General features: G+C 39.0%; 1 long non-coding RNA gene across 2 annotated transcripts in view; it reads left to right on the top strand.

The window, feature by feature from the left end:
• Nucleotides 1-599: 599 nt before the first annotated feature.
• Nucleotides 600-13,868, top strand: part of LOC103279870 (uncharacterized) — a 35,987-nt gene continuing 22,718 nt past the window's right edge. For both annotated transcript variants that reach the window (XR_507039.3, XR_010006637.1), the window contains exon 1: nt 600-837. This is a non-coding gene — a long non-coding RNA (uncharacterized LOC103279870). The remainder of the gene's footprint in view (nt 838-13,868) is intronic.

The raw sequence follows: 13,868 nt of genomic DNA, 5'->3' as shown, positions 1-13,868 counted from the left end.
CTGGGGGAAAATGGGCTTTGCCCATTAGTTGTTCACATACATTGGTCCACCCCCCCCCCCCCCAGTCTTAAAAATAAAAGAAGACCTACCAGGTTGTCATTAGGCCTCTCTGCAGGCCTCCTGGAATGTACCAATGATGAGGCAGAAGGCAGGGAAGTAGGAGGGTCCATACCCCAGGAAGGCCTGGATCTAATGGGGTGTCTAAATAATTTGGGAGAAAACAGCTTTTACCTGATTTGTCTCAAATTACTTCACTTTTACCTGAAATATTCTGTAATTCTCGTAGCAATTCCCTCCAATTGGAGTCCTCCGGAAGAGAGTTCCTCCTCTGCTGCATGACTTTCATGTCTTTTATTTCTTTATCATTTTTCCTCTAGGTGTCATCATTTTCCTTTCTCCGTCCACTCAACGTATATGGCAAAAAAGAGGGGAGGGTTTTGTAGAAAATAAAAAGAGGAGAGAAATACTTATATCTTTGCTGCCTTCTGCCTGTCTTCTTTGAGACCGTTTAGAACTCTTCCAATAGACTTGCTTTGCTCAGCCTTGTTTGTTTGTTAATTTACTTTTATATTTGACCTTCTCGGTAGCCTCTTTCTCTAGCACTGACCACCTCCGGTGAGTACACTGCTGTTTCCGCCCGCCCGGCGCTGGTTACCTCACTCCCGGCGTGCTGTTCGCTGGAGTGTGTGTGTCCCTTAAAGGAATCCCCCCTGCTTCCTGTTACCAGGAGCAGATCTCGCAGTCGGCTTGAGTTGCGGACAACTCCCCAATTCTCGTGCGACAACTTGTGGGATGCGTCTCTTAGACACAATCCTCACACTGCCGCCTCTTTCCAAGGTCAGTCTTTTGTTTGGTGAATATTGAGCTTTCCACTCCCTTCCCCCTCTCCTTTCCTTCTGCTGAGTTGCTCACAATAACAGTGGGGTTACTTCTAGTTCCCCACGTGGAGATTTTCCCTTATCTTTGGGGAGCACTTTTACCTGAAGCATCATTTGGACAGGGTCAGAGATAGGGGCCCTGTCTGGAAAGGCTGTCTGGAAATCTTGCCAAGAAAATGCCATGAAAGCCTTCGACAATTCAATCCAATGAAAGATCATCATAAGTTGGCACACAGCAACTGTATTGATTTAAGCTTTCTTTTCATTGATCATTACCCCAAAATTAGTGTGGGATGAAAAATTCCAGATGAAGTCTATCATCTACATGCCCTGCTTGTCAACTTGCCCACATAGAGTATATACTGCATTGTCAAGACAGCATCTTAAACTGAACAGCAGAACTAGAACTGAGTTTTTGAAGCTGTTTTCCTCTCACTGCAATAGATACGGCTCGTTCGTCTTTGCTATGCTTCCTTTACATTATCATTCTCCAACAGCATAGCTATAGAGGCTAATAGGATCTTGGTTAACATAGATCATACAACCAAAATATTATGTCAAAGTGCCTCATTTGATTGAATATCTTTTTTGTTCTTGTGATTAATTTTCAACCCTATTGAGGGCTGTTCTTTTAAAAAGAAATCTTCAGTGCATTGTATTGCACCCTTATTTAGGAATTTGATTACAAAATGGGAAGGAACACAGTAATTAAAAACTGTTTGACATTAGAATAAAAAACAAACAGAACAATCAGAAAAAATCAAGACCATATTCTTCACCTTTAAAAGGTGTTTCTGCAGAGGAAAGAAGGACATAGAAATAAAGCAGTCTGATGGTAAAAATCTATGAAGCTATATCAGATTTCCACAACTGTTTCTTCTTAAGTTTCCTTTAATTTGTGGGCAGGTTTTTACAACCAATGCTATGTTTCAAATTATGTCCAGCTAGTACAGACTGAATATTTGCTTTTATTCTTAGCATTGACTTCTTGAAACATTGATTTTAAAAGCAATGCACTGCATTGTTGAAGATTTAAATTTAGTGTAAGGATCTGGAATTTTGAATGATATATTTGCCACAACCATCTACCCTGTTTCCCTGAAAAATAAGACCTAGTCAAAGTTTCGCTGAATTGCTAAATATAAGGCCTCCCCCGAAAGTAAGACCTGGTAAAGTTTTTGTTTGGAAGCATGCTCAGCGCCTGCCAAACAGAACACCAGAGCATGCATGATTGGTAAATGTACATATCTGTTGTACATGGAAATAATGGTACAGTAGAGTCTCACTTATCCAACATAAATGAGCCGGCAGAACGTTGGATAAGCGAATATGTTGGATAATAAGGAGGGATCAAGGAAAGGTCTATTAAACATCAAATTAGGTTATGATTTTACAAATTAAGCACCAAAACATCATGTTATACAACAAATTTGACAGAAAAAGTAGTTCAATATGCAGTAATGCTATGTAGTAATTACTGTATTTACAAATTTAGCACCAAAATATCACGATGTATTGAAAATATGGACTACAAAAATGTGTTGGATAATCCAGAACGTTGGATAAGCGAATGTTGGATAAGTGAGACTCTACTGTAGTAGTTTGTCTGGTTATGCTGATTTGTGATGACAACTACTGTACAGTATATAATAAATGTTCATTTTTTTTGTTTAACAATAAATGTGAATTCTTCTTCCTGGAAAAATAAGACATCCCCTGAAAATAATACCTAGCACATCTTTGGGAGCAAAAATTAATATAAGACACTGTCTTATTTTCAGGGAAACACGGTAGGATTAAGGCTACATGTACTGATTTTTCAAGATGGAACCTGACCTTTCTAATGTCGGTAAATGTCTACTTAAAATGGCATTTGCTGCTTAACACATTGACTGTTGTACCATAATCATCTAGAAACAATTTTTCCTAACAATAGACGACAGTGGATTGGTAAACCCCTTCCCCAGCATCCACTGCCAATAGTAAGAGACAATGGGAAATGCAGTCCAACAGTACCTTACTGAAGGGTAGAAAAGATTTATTATTTTCTCTTTTTGTCATCCTTCTTTCTATCCTATTACAGCATCTGTCTGCCTGCTACTCAAAACATTAATAAGAGGGCCAAACTTAATCCAACAAGGAAAGTGGGTTTTATTTATGTATAATAAAATAATTTCATTACTTATATTTGATATGTTATTGTCCTTGTGGCTTATTTTAAAGCCTGATTTCTCTGATGAAGGGGAGGGTGGACTGAAAGAAATGTGCAATGGTGAACGTACATAAAGCCTTAATTATTACTAAAAAAAAAAAAAGGAAGGCAAGCTAGAAATAGTCTGTGCATCATGAACAGCACTTGAAGAGAAGTATTAAGAGTGGGCGTAATGCAGAGAGTGCTACTTTAGATGATAAAAGGTAAAAAAAAAAATGAACCACTAAAGAAAGAATTATTTAAACATGAAGTATTGCTGCCCATCTTCATTTGGAATTCAATGTATATAACGATTTAAAGGTATCCTGGAAATGAAAAAAAAGACTTATAATGGAGTTTTTAAAGGATGAATGTGGGTGGAAATAACATACAGTGAAGCTTATTATATGTATGGTTCAGTACACTCAGACAGTGTACGCTTTCTGCCTTGGCAGATTTTAATTGGTGCAAACACATCTCTTTAGCAGTTGTTGTTCACAAGCTTCATATTTTATTTAAACTTTTGGCCTAAATCTCAGAATTGATCAGTGATTTTTTTCTGCCTTGAATAGCAGTAGCTGAATCAGTCCTGCTGTAATCCATGGCACATTTGAATGTGTCCATTCATATGTCCATTTCTCCTGTTTCCATATTAATATTCATTTTATCTCTCCCCCCAATGGAATTTTAAATAGAAATTAAATACGTTCATAAATTATTGACATGTTCCAGCTCTATTTGACAAAAAATGTCTACTTTGCTTCTCCCAAACACACCATTGAATATTATTATTTTAAATCTTAGCTAGTAACGTGGTGTTGAATTACAGTTATTCAAATTGTGGCTTACACCATGACAACTCCATTTTGAGGCATTGCAGCAGTTGGAATCCTATTTAGAACAGTCAGCAACTCAAATAACTATCCCCAAAACAACTAGGTAAACAACAGAGAACTCTTATCACCTCAAATATGGCTATTCTCCCTGCTAGTAGCTATTAGTGGCAAGGAATCACTCAGGGCCCTTCCACACAGCCATATAATCCAGAATATCAAGGCAGAAAATCCACAATATCTGCTTTGAACTGTATTATCTGTGTTCATACTGTCATATCATGCAGTTCAATGTGGATTTTATGCAGCGGTGTGGAAGGGGCCTTAGTTAAATGAAAATGAACCCAACATCAAATAATTAAGTCATAAGAACATCTCCTTGGATGAAGGACTCTCTCACATTCAGATTTTTTTTAAAAAAAATTGTATTTGCAATTATGCATTTTGATTTAATTGCTAAAATACCAGAGTCAAAATATTATCCAAATTTAAGCTATTAGTCCAGAAGTGGAAAAGAATAGTATGGGATCATATATTTTGACAAATGATAATCCAGCCCAAAGAGTGGATTGATGATAAATATAATAAAGGTCTAAAGGAATTTTGATAAGTTCATATGGAAAGCAAGCTAAAGCTTAGCCATTTGTTTTTAGGGGAAACACATTCAGCTCTTAACTGCAACCATTAAAATGTAAATTTTCTGAATGCTTTATACCAAGTCCTGAGCACACATACTAAGCACTATGTAAATATTTTTTACATAGACATATGTCTGAGTGAAGGGGCCCCTGGTGGCACAGTGTGTTAAAGCACTGAGTTGCTGAACTTGCGGACCAAAAGGTGCCAGGTTCAAATCCCGGGAGCGGAATGAGCGCCCACTGTTAGCCCCAGCTCCTGCCAACCTAGCAGTTCGAAACATGCAAATGTGAGTAGATCAATAGGTACCGCTCTGGCGGGAAGTTAATGGTGCTCCATGCAGTCATGCCAGCCACATGACCTTGGAGGTGTCTACGGACAACGCTGGCTCTTCGGCTTAGAAATGGAGATGAGCACCAACCCCAGAGGCAGTCATGACTGGACTTAACATCAGGGGAAAACCTTTACCTTTACCCTATGTCTGAGTGAAGGGCTGCACTGTTAAAATCCCTGGATTGACAAGAGTTTTTGAAAAGTTTCTAGTTGGAAAGGCTAAGAAAATAGAACCAAAGATATTCTCTGGAATGAAGGTCCAGTTGGTTGATTACATCATTCTTGAGCATTTGCTCCAACTCAACTCTCTTAATGTCTTGAATCATCTATAAGCTAGGGTTATGTTCCCCCCCCCCCCCCAGTGTCTGTTTTACAGAGATGTTCAAACTAGACTCATCTCACCATTGCTATATAAACACCCGAGTCATTCGGGACAATTTTACACCACCCTGTTGGTTTCAGATACCAACTCTGTTATAACTTATAATGTTGCCAAGTTTTGTGCAGCAGTGCTTAAAATCTTCCGGGCAATGACTGGCACCACACGTTAGCACTCTAACTCTCCCTCAGGGAGAAGGGCCGGGTAGAAATATTGGGAATAAATAAATAAATAAACTGAAACTATAGATTTAGTTCTACCACACCCTAATCCCCTAGACCTGTGCCTGACTGTACCTCTTCCTCCTTATGTTCCGTCCTACTCCCTAAATGCTCCTACCCCTATTTCCTATTTTTCATTTCCTTCTAGTCTTTTTTCTTTCTAAATAGTACTTTGTTTTAGCCTTTTAATATACTCCTGTATTCTAGCCTTTAGCCTAGACCCTAATGATTTTAATGTATAATGCTTTTATGAGGCTGTACCCCACTCTCCTTATGCTGGTCCATGACCGTAATAAATATTTCTTTGTTTATATGGTGTGGAAGATAGACAAATCCTAGGTACACAACAAATACCACCCCAGTTACCTCAAAGTCCTTATTTTGCCACATAGTATGCCCAAACTATGTTCAGAAACAGATGGTGACTGGGGAGAAGTCTCATTAGGATAGCACCCAATGTAATGTGTTTTTTGGTGCAAGAAATACAACTATCCTCCATTACGCCAGCATGGTTTATAATTATCTTTTTTAGTATGTTTGTTTATGTGTTTCTGCTGGATGTTATTGGTTCTACACTCACTGTTTTTGTGCTGTGTCAATGATTTCTTTTCTTATATTCTATGTCGTTCATTATCATTTAAAACTATATAAGCCATTCTAAGGTTCTTGTTCTGAAGTGAGACATACACTAACCAAATGAAGAAGTAAGTACATCGATAAAGCACAACACATGATATACAGCATACATTTTAAAAGACTGTTTCTGCTTGAAATGAAACATGTTTTATTCTGTTCTAAGTTCTTCATTTGAAGATTTATGAAGTACAAGAGAGCAATGCATTTACTAACATTCACTGGTAATTCAGTTCAAACGTAAATACTTTTTTTATTTACAAATTCTCTTTAATGGATTTTGAACAAATTACACTTGGAGAGTCCAGCTTCAAGAATCATCCAGTTAGCATGGATTGAATGGCCAGATTCCTTATCCGCCATGCTAGCCAGTCAAGTCTGATTCAATGCATTTACTAGTAAATCAGCTCAAGCATGACCCTCCTTTTTAAAAAAAGAAATTCTCTTTTATGGATCTTGAACCAAGAAGTGGAGGAGTACAGCTGCTAGAATCCTCCTGCCAGTGTGACTGGGATGGCCAGATTCCCATTTGAAATGCTGGCTGGATGATTCTAAGATTCAAAACGTAAGCAAGCAACTACTCCTATTGAAGTCAATAAAAATGAATTCCATGAAAATTATTGATACAGAATCACCCTATTCACATGTTCTATGTTTGTAGAACAATTACACATTGAAACAGTAATCAGAGATTATCTGTGCTTGTAGTGTCATTTGTTCAGATTGGTCCATCTCTTGTTTGCACACAGGAGCTGCATCTGATCAGAACACCTAAATGCTAGAATCATGGAGCCTGTAAGATGAATTAGCCACTTACTCTGAAGGCTTTTCTTTAATACTCAATGCATGAATTATCTATTAGAGCCATTTTTAAGTCACTTTCATGGCAATTGTTCACAGAAACAATTACCCATACAGGGATAAACATACTCCCAACCGTTTTTAGTAAAGCTTCAGAGTTTAATGACAGTTCAGGCATGGACCTTCTTGTACATTTCCAATTGGAATATTGCTCCCTTTAGAAGAGCTAACTATATGGGTAAACTTCATCACATAAAACCCTAAACGGTTTGGGACCCGCCTACCTTTGTGACCGCATCTCCCGCTATGAACCCACTCGTCCTCTTCGTTCATCCGGCAGGGCCCTTCTTTCGCTCCCGCCACCATCCCAGGCTCGGTTGGCGGGGACGAGGGAGCAGGCCTTTTCTATTGTTGCTCCCCGGATCTGGAATTCCCTTCCGGAGGAGATCCGGCAAGCACCCACCCTGGCTTCCTTCAAAAAGCTGCTTAAAACCTGGCTCTTCCGCTGCGCCTTTGGATAACCGAGCCCATAGCTATAGTAGTCGCACAGGCCACCTCTTTGACTTGAAACACTGCACTTTATTCCTCTGCCCCAAAGCATCTTAGAATATCACATTGCATTTTAGTTCTAGTGGTCCCTCCAGGCCATACTCTCCTCCATCCCAGTGGTCTTTTTTTTTCCCCTCTTTCTTTGCGGATTCATGTTATTTGAGTGATTATATTCCTTCTGCTTATGTGATTGTTTTAGTCAATTGTTATGTTTTGTTTTCGTTTCTAATTCTTATAGCGTTTTATAGTGTTTTCAGTGTTTTATTGTACAATGTTTTATGCTGATTTTATATTGGAAACCGCCCTGAGTCCCTTTTGGGAGAGAGGGCGGTATACAAATAAACTTTTACTTACTTACTACTTACTTACTTAAACAAAGCTATCAGCTTTGTTTAAATATGTGACACCCAAAATGCCTTGCACATTTTTGTTTCCAGTTTGTAATATTGTGATACAGCAAACATAAAGTTACAACTTTTTGTTGATATTTAGTTATACTCAATGGAAGAAAAAAAGGCATAGATTTCCAATTTAAAGTTCAAATACAGATCCAGTCAAATCAGGCAGTGTCTCTATCCGTATAAGTGAAGGAAGTCTTTCTTTCTTCAAATCAATAAATCAGAGCTTCTGCCATATCTTATACAGCTAGCAAACATATCCCTCTGTTACTACACCTCTTCCAGCATATATCAGGATATTTCTTGTAAATGTAATGCATTTTTCCTAGAGTAAGATACCATCTTGTCATCGGAAATTTGAGAAGAAATGACAATTTTGACACAAAATCTGTTTTTTCAATAGCACATTTGGGGATATGAGAAGGGGAATAGGATGATACATGTAGAATATATATTTTTATTGAGTCAGCATATATGTTTCACTGAGAAATATTAAGTGCTTCAACTTCAAACACATCCAATTTGAGAGGATGGATGTTGCTTGTAAGGGCTAATTTATTACCACCTTTCAACAAATGATATATCTATGCACTATTTCAGATCCAATGAATGTTTCAGCATGTGGTAAAGATCACCAATTCATATTTGTTATTCCTCTATATACCCAATATATCATTTCGACATTATTGTTTTAAGGTTGTCTTTCTGCCTTAAGTACAACAGCTACATGAGCTTTCCTATAGACTTCTATCAGCTATAGCAGTGTCTTATAAGTACACCATAATACGTTGATTAAGAAACCAAACCTACCATGGTCATGTTTTCACTTACCTGATGAATCAGAGTTAAATCATTCCAGAAATTTCCTGGTACAGTTGGCAGTAACCCTTGAGCACTTTAGGCATCCGTGTGGCTAACTGGGCTAAGGATGCATTAAGACCATTTCTGCTGTGTCTCCTCTAGGTTTCCCATGGCAGATGAAAGGTGAGCCTACCTTATTTTGGCCGAGTGGACACAACCAATAAGATTACATGTATTAACCAGAAGATTCGTTCAGGCAGAGGCTGTTCAGTTCTTTAAGATTCCCAGGAACTCACGGTCTAGAAGAGAATGATGGCTGAGATTCAGTTTAAAGCAGAACAATGAATGTCAATGTCATTAGGTACAGGAACATCTTTTCGGCATTCTGTCACAATATTTGTTAGATCTTAATTTAAGAAGCAAACACACCAATGGTTTGGAGAAAGAAACTAAGCTTTATTGTAGGAACACCATTCTACAACAGGATAATAATTCAGAGTGTTGATCTAACCTAGCTAAATCTTGAAAGACTAAAAGAGAATTTGTGGGAAGAAGAAGAAATGGAGAAACATTCCTAAGCATATCAGTGTACATCACAGAGGGTCATGCTAAGTAGACATAGAGGGAGAACACCCAAACTATGCAATCCTACTACTACTAACCAGAGGCATTCTTCAGATTCGTATTATTTACTCTTAAGTGCTAATAATTTTTGTATTTTCAATAGCCTTTACCTTTAGGGTAAGAGATGATGTAGAGATGATGGGGACCACATTTTTCTCAGTAGTCCCACTCAAAATTTTACCAGGAAAATATATGATATCACTGCATGTTGTCACTTTGAAAGGGAGTGCAGACAAAAAAGAAGTGTTTTGAAGGTAGTGTGGGATACTGGGCTGCTTGGGAATAGAAGCTATCTTCACTTATTTTCACACATTTGAGAGGAGATTTCAGAGTGATTTGGGATCAAAAATACTTGAAAATCACATTTTAAAAAAATGAGAAAACAAGTTTCTTTGGCTGCCAGGTTTCAGGCACTACAAAAGTGAATTTAGGAGCACATGCGGCCCAAGGACTGTTATGTTCAGTGCTGAACTATTCTGTCCTATTGGATTAAAAACAATTTGATGTCTTTGAAGGCAAGAATCAGCATGTTTTCAGTAAATGTGCCACTTTCTTGCTGCTTCACATTTGGGAAGAAAAAATTACACTTCGAAACATGTGCAAAGCAAACAGTGTACTAACGACAAGACTTTTTAACCTTTTCAAAACATTTTACAATTTACACCACTTTAAATATGTTAGATTGCTTTTATTGTATATCACCTTGAGATCACTGTATATAGGGTGGGATATACTCTATATTATTATTAATCATTTTCCAATGGCCTCTCACTTAATACTTGCGGAAAAAGGTATTTAATCTCCCCATCTTCAATAAAATGTGGTGAAGTTAATTACAATTGTCATATTGCAAAGAGCAAATCAATGAAGTACTACTTCAAGAAGAAATTTCCTTCCTTCACCACCACCACTCACATCTCAACACATTTCTAGAGATTTTCATGTGTGTCTTGCCTTTGTTTGTTTTACACTACTTGAGAAGCTTAATTGCCTAAATAAATGAGAGTGACTAAGAAAACCACTGAAAAGTCCATTATTGATCTGTGATTTGAGAGTTCAGATACTTCAGAAAGGAACATGAAGTGTTGTGAGCACAATACCTTTTGCCTTTTATATCTGTGCAAGGCGGGATGCATAATATCTTACATGCCATATGCACAACACCTTATCTGTCCATTTGTACATGCAAAAATTCCCCTGATGCAGACATGAGGATACCAGGGTCAGGAAAAGCCAGCACATATGGCATGAAAGCTGACTAAACAATGGAACACCATTTCTTACTCATGCATTGATTCAGTGTGTAACCATTTTGAAGGACTTCTGTCCTCTCCCTATTGACTTTAACTATCTATGGCTTTGGGTTCATTGTATGTTTACTACTACTACTACTACTTCTAATAATAATAATAATAATAATAATAATAATCCCCCCCGCAGGTGCCACCTTGACGTGGTGGGGGGGGCTTAGCCATTCCGAGGATGCTGAGGGCTGTGCTGGCGGTAGTGTAACTACCGGCAGGTCCAACCAAGCCAGAGAGGCCTCAGCGGAGGAATGCAACCAAGTGCACCTAACCCATTAGCATATGGAGAATCAAACCAAAACGAAGTCTATACTGGCTCGGTCATCGCCCAGGATAAAAAGGACCGCGGTGGATGCTGCTGATTCTGGACATCCATCGACAAGTGGGCTACGGAATCATCAAAACCCAAATGAACAGTCACAGAAGCGGCAGAAATATACAATGCCAGAAAACCGCACAGTCATGAAATGCTATTACAACTCTGAACCTGAAAAGCGCGGCTACCAAAAAAGGATGCATCAGCTATGGAAACAAGAGTACCCTGACTCACAGATAACAGAACCCCGACTGGCTGACCAACGAAGATTCATAATCAGAAACAAAGTGTTCAGTGAAGTTGAACTCGAAGAAATCCAGAAAATCTGCAAAGCAAATTACCATCAGACCACTGCACAGACAGCAGCAGAGACTCCAGCAACACTTGGAATGGTGGAACAGATTGAACCAGAAGAAAGTGTGGAGCTTTTGCAAGAATTTGATGAACCAGCACTTGAAACACCTGTTGAACCACCAGGAACCTTGACAGCAAGACAACAAGAGCTCAAGGATAAGATCATGGCTCATGCTGCAGCAAATGCAAAAAACAGCGGCTCCCAACTCTAAAAACAGTGCCCAAGAGACACCTGGCGCCTCTCATGAAAGATGTGAATGCAGCACTCTCCACTGTCCAAATAACATCAATTGAACAAACAAACCAGTATGCCTACAGTGCAGCAGTGATAGTAACAGAAGAGCTTGGGCTCCTACAACCAAGGCAGCCCCAAAGAAAATCGACTGGAAAACCAAAGTGGAAGGTCAGGCTAGAGTTGAAAATCAAAAAGCTTAGATCAGATGCAAGTAACCTGAAAAATATGAAAGAGAAGAAACTGAAGAATGACAAAATCAAGCAATACCTGATCCGAAAGTACTGGCTGAACACTAGAAAAATTGAAGAAGCTTTGGAAATTGTGAAAGAACAAATTACAGCAACAGCCAGAAAAATTGAAAGATATGAAGCCAGAATCATCCAGTACAGACAAAATCAACTGTTTCAATCAGACCAAAGACGGTTCTACCAGAGTCTGAACCAAACAACAGACACAGTAACCATAAAGCCAGAGAAAACTGCAACAACGAAGTTCTGGAAAGAGCTTTGGGAAAATAATAAGAACTACAACAAAAACGCTGGGTGGATAAAGGAGTTTGAAGGAAAATTCTCACAGAACAAAATGGAACAGATGGAAATAACAACTGAAATGATCAGCAAACGAGTGCAAAAAGTCAAGAACTGGACATCGCCTGGTAGTGATCAACTTCATGGATTTTGGCTCAAACATCTGATTAGTTTACATGGAAAAATGGCCCAACAATTCAATGAGATGCTGCAGAAAGGAAGTATCAGTGAATGGCTAACAACTGGAAGAACTTACCTGATACAAAAGGATCCAGCAAAAGGAGCAGCACCAGGAAACTACAGGCCAATAACGTGTCTGCCCACTATGTTTAAACTACTGACTGGCATCATAGCTGACAGAATTCAAGACTATCTTGAAGAAAAAAACATCTTCCCAGATGAACAGAAAGGCAACAAACGGAAAAGCAGGGGCACAAAAGACCAGTTATTGATTGACAAAATGATTCTGGAGAACTGTAAAAGCCGAAAAGCTAATCTTCACATGACGTGGATTGACTACAAAAAGGCCTTTGACTCACTCCCACACAGCTGGATCATCAAGTGCCTGGACGCCATCGGGATTAGTAAAAACGTTGGCACCTTCATTGAAAACATGATGGAGCACTGGAAAACTGAACTGTTTGTTGGAAATGAAAGCTATGGACTTGTCAACATCAGGAGAGGAATTTTCCAGGGAGACTCATTGTCCCCTCTGCTTTTCATTATTGCCATGATCCCTCTGTCAACAATCTTACAAAAAACAAATCTCGGCTACCAAACATCTAAGAATTCTCACAAAATTTCGCATCTGATGTACATGGATGACCTGAAGCTGTATGGAAAAACGAAAACTGAAATCCAGTCTCTGACTAACACTGTCCGAATTTTTAGCACTGATATCAACATGGAGTTTGGTTTGGACAAATGTTCGACAGTGGCATTGAAGAAGGGGAAAATCATTGAAAGTGAGGGCATAAATATGCCTAATGGCCAAACAATAAAGTGTCACCAGCCAGAGGCCTATAAATATCTGGGCATATTACAGCTGGACAACATCAAGCATGAACATGTGAAGACTGTGGTCAGTAAAGAATACACACAAAGGGTCAGAAAAATTCTCAAAAGCAAGCTCAATGGAGGCAACACCATCAAGGCCATAAACACCTGGGCCATGCCTGTCATAAGATATACTGCTGGCATTATAAACTGGACACAGATGGAACTGGACAATTTGGACAGAAAAACAAGAAAACTCATGACCATTCATCACTCACTGCACCCTCGCAGTGATGTTGACCGGCTATATCTGCCTAGAAGATCAGGGGGCAGAGGACTCTTACAAGTAAAGCAAGCAGTCAAAGAAGAAGAACATGCCCTGGCAGAATATGTAAAGCAAAGTGAAGAACCTGCTTTGATTGAAGTCAAAAATCAGAAACTCCTCAAAGCACAGCAGACAAAAAACCAGTACAAGAAAGCCACACTACAAACTAGAGCTGACAGCTGGCACAACAAAACATTGCATGGAAAGTTCCTTGACAAAATTGAAGGAAAAGCTGACAAGGAGAAGACCTGGCTCTGGCTCACGAATGGGACCCTGAAGAAGGAGACAGAAGGCCTGATCCTTGCAGCCCAGGAGCAAGCCATCAGGACAAAGGCAATTAAGGCCAAGATTGAAAAATCAGCTGATGACCCAAAATGCAGACTGTGCAAGGAAGCTGACGAAACCATTGATCATCTCCTCAGCTGCTGTAAGAAAATTGCACAGACAGACTACAAACAGAGGCACAATTGTGTGGCCCAAATGATCCATTGGAACTTATGCATCAATGTCACGACCCAGGCTGCAGAGCACCAA

Source organism: Anolis carolinensis, chromosome 5 (genome assembly GCF_035594765.1).
Source record: "Anolis carolinensis isolate JA03-04 chromosome 5, rAnoCar3.1.pri, whole genome shotgun sequence".
Lineage (NCBI taxonomy): Eukaryota > Metazoa > Chordata > Lepidosauria > Squamata > Dactyloidae > Anolis > Anolis carolinensis.
The sequence above is the reverse complement of the archived record's forward strand: the minus strand, read 5'-3'. Positions and strand labels throughout refer to the sequence as shown.